The following is a 9,161-nucleotide window of genomic DNA, read 5'->3' as shown; positions in this document are numbered from 1 at the left end:
TGAGAGAATGTAGCTTTTTACAATGTTAACTGCAAAACTTGCCAACATGAAAGATCTCTCTGACTAATGAACTAATGGGCTTTTTGCAATGAAGAAAACCCGTTTTTAATGTGTTTCATGTTCTATGCACATAAACTTACGTTACAGCTTCAGTGCTCAGGATTGTAAGTATAGAGCTACTGAGAGCACTAATGTTTAGTAAGTGGTTCTGGTGAAACGATGCTAAAACAAGCCCACATATGCAATACAGCTTATCTCTCCTTGAGAGAATGTAGCTTTTTACAATGTTAACTGCAAAACTTGCCAACATGAAAGATCTCTCTGACTAATAAACAAATGTGCTTTTTGCAATGAAGAAACACAGTTTTTAATGTGTTTCATGTTCTATGCACATAAACTTATGTTACAGATTCAGTGCTCAGGACTGTTAGTATAGAGCTACTGAGAGCACTAATGTTTAGTTAGTGGCTCTGGTGAAACGATGCTAAAACAAGCCCACATATGCAATAAAGCTTATCTCTCCTTGAGAGAATGTAGCTTTTTACAATGTTAACTGCAAAACTTGCCAACATGAAAGATCTCTCTGACTAATGAACTAATGGGCTTTTTGCAATGAAGAAAAACAGTTTTTAATGTGTTTCATGTTCTATGCACATAAACTTATGTTACAGCTTCAGTGCTCAGGATTGTAAGTATAGAGCTACTGAGAGCACTAATGTTTAGTTAGTGGTTCTGGTGAAACGATGCTAAAACAAGCCCACATATTCAATACAGCTTATTTCTCATTGAGAGAATGTAGCTTTTTACAATGTTAACTGCATATCTTGCCAACATGAAAGATCTCTCTGACTAATGAACTAATGTGTTTTTTGCAATGCAGAAAAACAGTTTTTAATGTGTTACATGTTCTATGCACATACACTTATGTTACAGCTTCAGTGCTCAGGATTGTAAGTATAGAGCTACTGAGAGCACTAATGTTTATTAAGTGGTTCTGGTGAAACGATGCTAAAACAAGCCCACATATGCAATAAAGCTTATCTCTCCTTGAGAGAATGTAGCTTTTTACAATGTTAACTGCAAAACTTGCCAACATGAAAGATCTCTCTGACTAATGAACTAATGTGTTTTTTGCAATGCAGAAAAACAGTTTTTAATGTGTTACATGTTCTGTGCACATAAACTTATGTTACAGCTTCAGTGCTCAGATTGTAAGTATAGAGCTACTGAGAGCACTAATGTTTAGTAAGTGGTTTTGTTGAAACGATGCTAAAACAAACCCACATATGCAATACAGCTTATCTTTCCTTATGTTCTATGCACATAAACTTATGTTACATCTTCAGTGCTCAGGATTGTAAGTATAGAGCTACTGAGAGCACTAATGTTTAGTAAGTGGTTCTGTTGAAACGATGCTAAAACAAGCCCACATATGCAATACAGCTTATCTCTCCTTGAGAGAATGTAGCTTTTTAAAATGTTACTGCAAAACTTGCCAACATGAAAGATCTCTCTGACTAATGAACAAATGTGCTTTTTGCAATGAAGAAACACAGTTTTTAATGTGTTTCATGTTCTATGCACATCAACTTATGTTACAGATTCAGTGCTCAGGACTGTAAGTATAGAGCTACTGAGAGCAATAATGTTTATTTAGTGGTTCTGGTGAAACGATGCTAAAACAAGCCCACATATGCAATACAGCTTATCTCTCCTTAAGAGAATATAGCTTTTTACAATGTTAACTGCATAACTTGCAAACATGAAAGATCTCTCTGACTAATGAACTACTGTGTTTTTTGCAATGCAGAAAAACTTGCCAATATGAAAGATCTCTCTGACTAATGAACTAATGTGCTTTTTGCAATGAAGAAACACAGTTTTTAATGTGTTTCATGTTCTATGCACATAAACTTATGTTACAGCTTCAGTGCTCAGGATTGTACTATAAGAGCTACTTAGAGCACTAATGTTTAGTTAGTGCTTCTGGTGAAACGATGCTAAAACAAGCCCACATATGCAATACAGCTTATCTCTCATTGAGAGAATGTAGCTTTTTACAATGTTAACTGCAAAACTTGCCAACATGAAAGATCTCTCTGACTAATGAACTAATGGGCTTTTTGCAATGAAGAAAACCCGTTTTTAATGTGTTTCATGTTCTATGCACATAAACTTACGTTACAGCTTCAGTGCTCAGGATTGTAAGTATAGAGCTACTGAGAGCACTAATGTTTAGTAAGTGGTTCTGTTGAAACGATGCTAAAACAAGCCCACATATGCAATACAGCTTATCTCTCCTTGAGAGAATGTAGCTTTTTACAATGTTAACTGCAAAACTTGCCAACATGAAAGATCTCTCTGACTAATGAACAAATGTGCTTTTTGCAATGAAGAAACACAGTTTTTAATGTGTTTCATGTTCTATGCACATCAACTTATGTTACAGATTCAGTGCTCAGGTCTGTAAGTATAGAGCTACTGAGAGCAATAATGTTTAGTTAGTGGTTCTGGTGAAACGATGCTAAAACAAGCCCACATATGCAATACAGCTTATCTCTCCTTGAGAGAATTTAGCTTTTTACAATGTTAACTGCATAACTTGCAAACATGAAAGATCTCTCTGACTAATGAACTACTGTGTTCCCTTTCGAAAGGGAACTCTACACTACGTCAGAATGACGCTTTGGGGGAACGCCTCAGGCGTGACAGGTGTCTGAAATCACTATCAAATCACGGCAATCATAATGACCGGCGACAGCCCGTGAATCATTAACGTGAATTAGAGTTCCAGTAACGTGTTCCAGAGGCAGCTGACAGGTACCGGCAGGCCAAGCGGACTACAGCCCGGGTGGTTGTGGAGGCAAAAACTCGGGCCTGGGAGGAGTTCGGTGAGGCCATGGAGAAGGACTATCGGTCAGCCTCGAAGAGATTCTGGCAAACCGTCCGGCGCCTCAGGAGAGGGAAGCAGTGCCCTACCAACGCTGTTTACAGTAGAGGTGGGGAGCTGTTGACCTCAACTGGGGATGTCGTTGGACGGTGGAAGGAATACTTCGAGGATCTCCTCAATCCCGCTGTCACGTCTTCCATTGAGGAAGCAGAGGCTGAGGGCTCAGATGTGGACTCGTCCATAACCCAAGCTGAAGTCACCGAGGTAGTCAAGAAACTCCTCGGTGGCAAGGCACCGGGGGTGGATGAGATCCGCCCTGAGTACCTCAAGTCTCTGGATGTTGTGGGGCTGTCTTGGCTGACACGCCTCTGCAGCATCGCGTGGCAGTCGGGGACGGTGCCTCTGGGATGGCAGACCGGGGTGGTGGTCCCTCTTTTTAAGAAGGGGGACCGGAGGGTGTGTTCCAACTACAGGGGGATCACACTTCTCAGCCTCCCTGGGAAAGTCTATGCCAGGGTACTGGAGAGGAGAATCCGGCCGATAGTAGAACCTCGGATTCAGGAGGAACAGTGTGGTTTTCGTCCAGGCCGTGGAACACTGGACCAGCTCTATACCCTCTACAGGGTGCTGGAGGGTTCATGGGAGTATGCCCAACCAGTCCACATGTGCTTTGTGGATTTGGAGAAGGCATTCGACTGTGTCCCTCGCGGCGGCCTGTGGAGGGTTCTCCGGGAGTATGGGGTCCGGGGCCCTTTGATAAGGGCTATCCGGTCCCTGTACGAACGGAGCAGGAGCTTGGTTCGTATTGCCAGCTGTAAGTCAGACTTGTTCCCGGTGCGTGTTGGACTCCGGCAGGGCTGCCCTTTGTCGCCGGTTCTGTTCATGATTTTTATGGACAGAATTTCTAGGCGCAGCCAGGGGCCGGAGGGGGTCAGGTTTGGTGACAACACGATTTCGTCTCTGCTCTTTGCGGATGATGTTGTCGTGTTGGCCTCATCAGGCCAGGACCTTCAGCATGCACTGGGACGGTTTGCAGCCGAGTGTGAAGCGGCTGGGATGAGAATCAGCACCTCCAAATCCGAGGCCATGGTCCTCAGTCGGAAAAGGGTGGCTTGCCCACTTCAGGTTGGTGGAGAGTTCCTGCCTCAAGTGGAGGAGTTTAAGTATCTTGGGGTCTTGTTCACGAGTGAGGGAAGGATGGAACGGGAGATTGACAGACGGATCGGTGCAGCTTCTGCAGTAATGCGGTCGATGTACCGGTCTGTCGTGGTGAAGAAAGAGCTGAGCCGCAAGGCGAAGCTCTCGATTTACCGGTCAATCTACGTTCCTACTCTCACCTATGGTCATGAGCTTTGGGTCATGACCGAAAGGACAAGATCCCGGATACAGGCGGCCGAAATGTGCTTTCTCCGCAGGGTGGCTGGGCGATCCCTTAGAGATAGGGTGAGAAGCTCAGTCACCCGGGAGGAGCTCAGAGTAGAGCCGCTGCTCCTCCACATCGAGAGGGGTCAGCTGAGGTGGCTCGGGCATCTGTTCCGGATGCCTCCTGGACGCCTTCCCGGGAAGGTGTTCCGGGCACATCCCACTGGGAGGAGACCCCGGGGGAGACCTAGGAGACGCTGGAGAGACTATGTCTCCCGGCTGGCCTGGGAACGCCTCGGTGTCCCCCCAGAAGAGCTGGAGGAAGTGTCTAGGGAGAGGGAAGTCTGGGGTTCTCTGCTTAGACTGCTGCCCCCGCGACCCGGCCCCGGATAAGCGGTAGAAGATGGATGGATGGATGGATTAACGTGCGACCAGCAAGTATAAAAGGGAGCCTTGCAAACATGACAAACATCCTTTTCGTCTTCAGGGACTGTCTGGTTGATATCGCTGGAAAAGTCGGCAAAGAAAATGAAACGCACGGAGAAGGCTGAAAGCTTCAGGAAGTGTGCGGATCCGTGCCCAAGGTATTTGACGCCGGGTGATTCACACGAACTGTGCGTTCTCTGTCTGGGCAAAGAGCATGCACAGGCGGCTCTTGAGGGAGCTGTCTGTGCAAACTGTGAGCGTTTTGCTTTGAAAACGCTCCGCTCTCGTCTAGCCTTCTTCTCGAGTGAGGAGGGCTCACCATCTGTACCTCGTGGCTCGCGTCATGGGGTTCCCAGAGGGATCTCGCCGATCGTCTTGAGAGGGGTGTTAACCTCTCAGATGATTCGGCGGATGACGAGGGTGAGTTGCAGGTGGATGACGAAGAGGATTTTTCTCCTACTGTTCCTGCAACAGATGCTCTTCAGGACGGGCAGGTGATGGATGATGAGGAGGTCATTCAGGTGGACCCTGAACCCTCTCAGCCACCCTGCCCCGTGTATGCTGAGCTGCTGGATGTAATGGAACGCGCCACTGACAGGTTGCAACTGCCATGGCGGCGCGTTAGGGGAGAAGTTGTTCGTGGCAGGCTGGACGATCGATTTCTCCCCGGCCATAGACCACCAGCTCAGGCGAGCCTTCCATTTCTTCCTGATCTCCATACTGAGATCGAGAGGGCATGGAAGAACCCATACTCTGCTCGGATCCACCGACATCAGCGGGCTAGTTTCGCTGATGTTGAGGGGATCGGCGAGTATGGGTATGTGTCGATGCCGCCCATTGACGAGACGTTTGCGAACCATCTCGTGTCTGGGCGGGCGTCGACACTGAGTGCTCCAGCCCTGCCATCCAAACCGCTCAAGACCACAGCGCGTTTGAATGGCAGAGCATAGACGGCAGCGGGTCAGGCCGGTGCTGCCCTACACACTATGGCGGTGTTGCAGGCGTACCAGGCCGACCTGCTGGGGGATCTCGACCAGGGGGCAGGGCTGTCCCCTGAGGCGGTGGCTGAGCTGCGCCGCACCACAGATCTTGCTCTCCGGGCCACTAAACAGACTGCCGCTTCGATCGGTCGATCGATGGCGGCAATGGTGGCCACGGAGAGGCATCTGTGGTTGAACCTGGCTGGCATCGGGGAGAAAGAGAAGGCCTTTCTCCTTGATGCACCGGTTTCGCCCTCTGAACTTTTTGGCACCTCCGTGGAGGCGGTGGTTGGAAAGTTCAGGGAGGCGAAGGCGCGCTCAGCGGCGTTTAAGACCTGTATACCGCTGAGATCCGGATCCGAGCCCAGACAGGCGGGAGAGCCTGGCCCTTCACGACCTGAGGGCCGTAGACAGGGCCAGAGAGCTAGTGTCGCCTCTCGTGCACCCCCTCCATGTAGGAGCAGGTCACAGAGGAGGCGTGACTCCCGCAGGAAAAAGAAGGATCTGAGGGAGGTGATCCAGTACAAACGATCACAGCGTTAGTGATGGATCATCTCCTGGAGGGCTGTTACTATCCTAGCCCTCTCCTCTTTTTCCCGACTCCCCAGGCGTTTCTTACACCAGGCCTGGGGCTGGGTCTATGGTAAGAACAAGGTTCTGATGGCCCGCCTCGGCTTGGTTGGTGAGAGCGCCTCTTTCAGGCATGTAAAGTGATGGCCCCCAGGTTCATAGAGAACTCTCTGGCGAGTCTTCACTCTGCACGCCGCAGGTGAACTGGTTGGTTTTTAATATAATTTCTGTGTGTATACTAACACTGATTTGTATTTCTCTACAGACCTTGTTTCCTGTATAGACCTAGGGAGTCATTCTTAGAGGAGCAATGAGGTAAGGTATTGGAACTTCAGGGCCCTGAAGCCCCCCCCCCAGCTTGTGGCTAGAACGATTTAGGGAGAAGCTCAAAAAAAGATTTGACTCCCGTGTGAGTAGGTGATGGTCTTCCTGTCATGACATTTTTATGCGTGGTGGGCCACCACTCATTTCTATGTTAGCCTCAGGGCTTTAAGCCGCCTAGGGGTAGAGTAGTTGGTCTTCCTAAAAAAAAAAAAAAAACTTTTTTACTTTAGGTTTAGACTGACGCTGGCGCTTCAGATAGATCTTATGTCCTACCTTTCGGTTTGTGACATTGGTATCCTGAGTACTTCGCTCCCCTGGCAGTAGGTTGAGTGTTTCACAGCCTCTCAATCAAGGAGGCTGTGGCTCCTCCGAGCCCTCAGGTAGATCTATGCTTGTAGGTCGGCCCTAACCCGGGCCGCCTCTGTAGCTGGCCTAGGCTATGTTTGGGATGTTGGAGGCGTTTTACTAAGTATAGCTGCCGCATTTTATTATGTGTAGGCTTCCTCCCCGAGATTTCAGCCTCCTCCCTTAAATGGGAGTTGTTGGCCAAAGCCCGCCCCTTTCACTGCATTCAGGGGTGATAGAGTAATGCAGGGTGGTAGTTGAGGTATGATCCTTCAGGCGGGTCAGGCTGTCTTTCGCTCTGCGATGTGATAGTTTGCCAGACCCTGCCGAACAGAGCTACTTGTTTTTAGGCCTCTAGAGCTGGCTCCACTCAGCCCGTTGAGCTGAACCGCTCGGATGATGGGTGAAAGTTGGTTGGCTTGCAAGCAAGCTCCGCTCCCCCAGGCTGGGCACAGGACAAATCCCTGTCACCCTTTGGAGCCACTTGCAGGCCCGCTCCCTGTCTAACATTTCAGGGGCATATGGTGTTACTCCCCCGCTAACGCAGGGTAGTTTTGAGTAATCCATTCTCAGCTCTGTATTATCTACCTCACACCATGATGGCTCCGGATGAGCAGGGAGTTCTAACTACATTTCATTCCGGTATTTGAACTCCGCTCCCTTGAAGCCAGAGCATTGCCATGAGCTGATGCCCTTGCATTTAGTAGGTAGGCCCTTAAAATGGGGCCTCCACTAGGCAGAGTGGCGTATGTTGTACTCCCCTGCTATGAGGGTATTGCTTTTTGCTGAGTACACTGCCTTTGGCAATGTGATTAGGTACCAGGATGCTGTAAGCGCTGTAGTAACAGTTTTTCTGCCTTGAAGGCTGCACAGTTAGGTAGTAGGCCCCAGCAGGCCTCCTTGACTGGGTAACCCCTAAGATAGGGCTCCTAGGCCAGCTCACCTTTGGTGGTTGGCCCTGGTAGTTTGGGCAGAAGACTCACTACCGAGTAGTAGGTCTTAACAGGCCTCCTCGGAGGTGGGTCACAACATTGTGGAGCATACACTAGGTCAAAACTTTAGGAAAGTTGTTTATTAGTATGGTTCCAGCAGTGTTCATTAAAGTAGCAGAAAGACTCGCTATCAGCTAGTAGGCTCGACCGGGCCTCCCTGTTAGGCGAGTCCCCAGCAGCAGTACACATCCAGCTGATTAGACCGTTTCAGGAAGTAGGCCTCTTCAGGCCTCCCTGAAGATGGGCTCCCACATTTTTTGTAGAGATCAGGTAGTAGGCTTTACTAGGCCTCCCTGAGGGCTGAATCCCTCATACTGTGGTACTAAGTGGCCCTGAGGTTGAACTATCAGGTAGTAGGCCTCATAAGGCCTCCCTGAAGGCAAAGCCCCATAGACAGTCAACTGGACTGCCAGTCTGGCCCACTGTCAGCTGTGGTTTCAGGTAGTAGGCCTCTCCAGGCCTCCCTGAAAGTAAGCTCCTTCATGTCATGGTTCTCTGGTAGTAGGCCTCACCAGGCCTCCCTGGAGTTGAGTTCCAACATACTTTGAGTTTCCACTTAATGTGGGTTTTCTGGTAATGGGTAGTAGGCCTCTCTAGGCCTCTCTGTAAGCGAACTCCTATGTACTGTGGTAGGCTTCACTAGGCCTCCCTTAAGTTGAGCTCCAAGGTTTTGTGGTTGTCAGGTAGTAGGCCTCTCCAGGTCTCCCTGAGTAGTTTCACAGTGGTGCTGGGTTTTGTAAGCTAGTGGCCGCTTACTTTCAGTTTAGCAGACCTTATCAGGCAGCTACCAAAGGTGAGCTTGCGCCCTGGCTCGACTCAAGTTTTTATTCTCTGCTACGGGTTCCCTCCTGGAACCTCTTTATCTTGCTACAGCCTGGTTGCCTACCAGGTAGATCTAATGCTCCCCTCACTGAGGGTCAGTATGAGTATGTGGTCTCCTGAGTCTGATCAGTCGGTCGTAGGCCTCTCATGAGGCCTCCCAGTTAGATCAGTCCTTAGGCCCTCACAGGCCTCCTTAGTGTTTTGAAACACAAACACTGGGTTGATCCGTGGATCGAGTAGAGAAACTCCCCTCGCTGGCAAGGGTTGTAATGCACTATGCACTAGTCATACTCTCCAGGATATCCCGTCTCTGAGATCCGGTCCGAGTGGTTCACTGCCTGCTTCGCAGTCCCTCGGGTTGGATGCCTTCCTAAAGGCAAGTGTCCAGAGGCTCTGTCTTCGGACAGACAGGAAGTGGCCAGACTATAGTGTCTTGTATGGTGACACCAG

Source organism: Carassius carassius, chromosome 10 (assembly GCF_963082965.1).
Source record: "Carassius carassius chromosome 10, fCarCar2.1, whole genome shotgun sequence".
In the NCBI taxonomy this organism is placed as follows: Eukaryota; Metazoa; Chordata; class Actinopteri; order Cypriniformes; family Cyprinidae; genus Carassius; species Carassius carassius.
Note: the sequence above shows the minus strand (reverse complement) of the source record.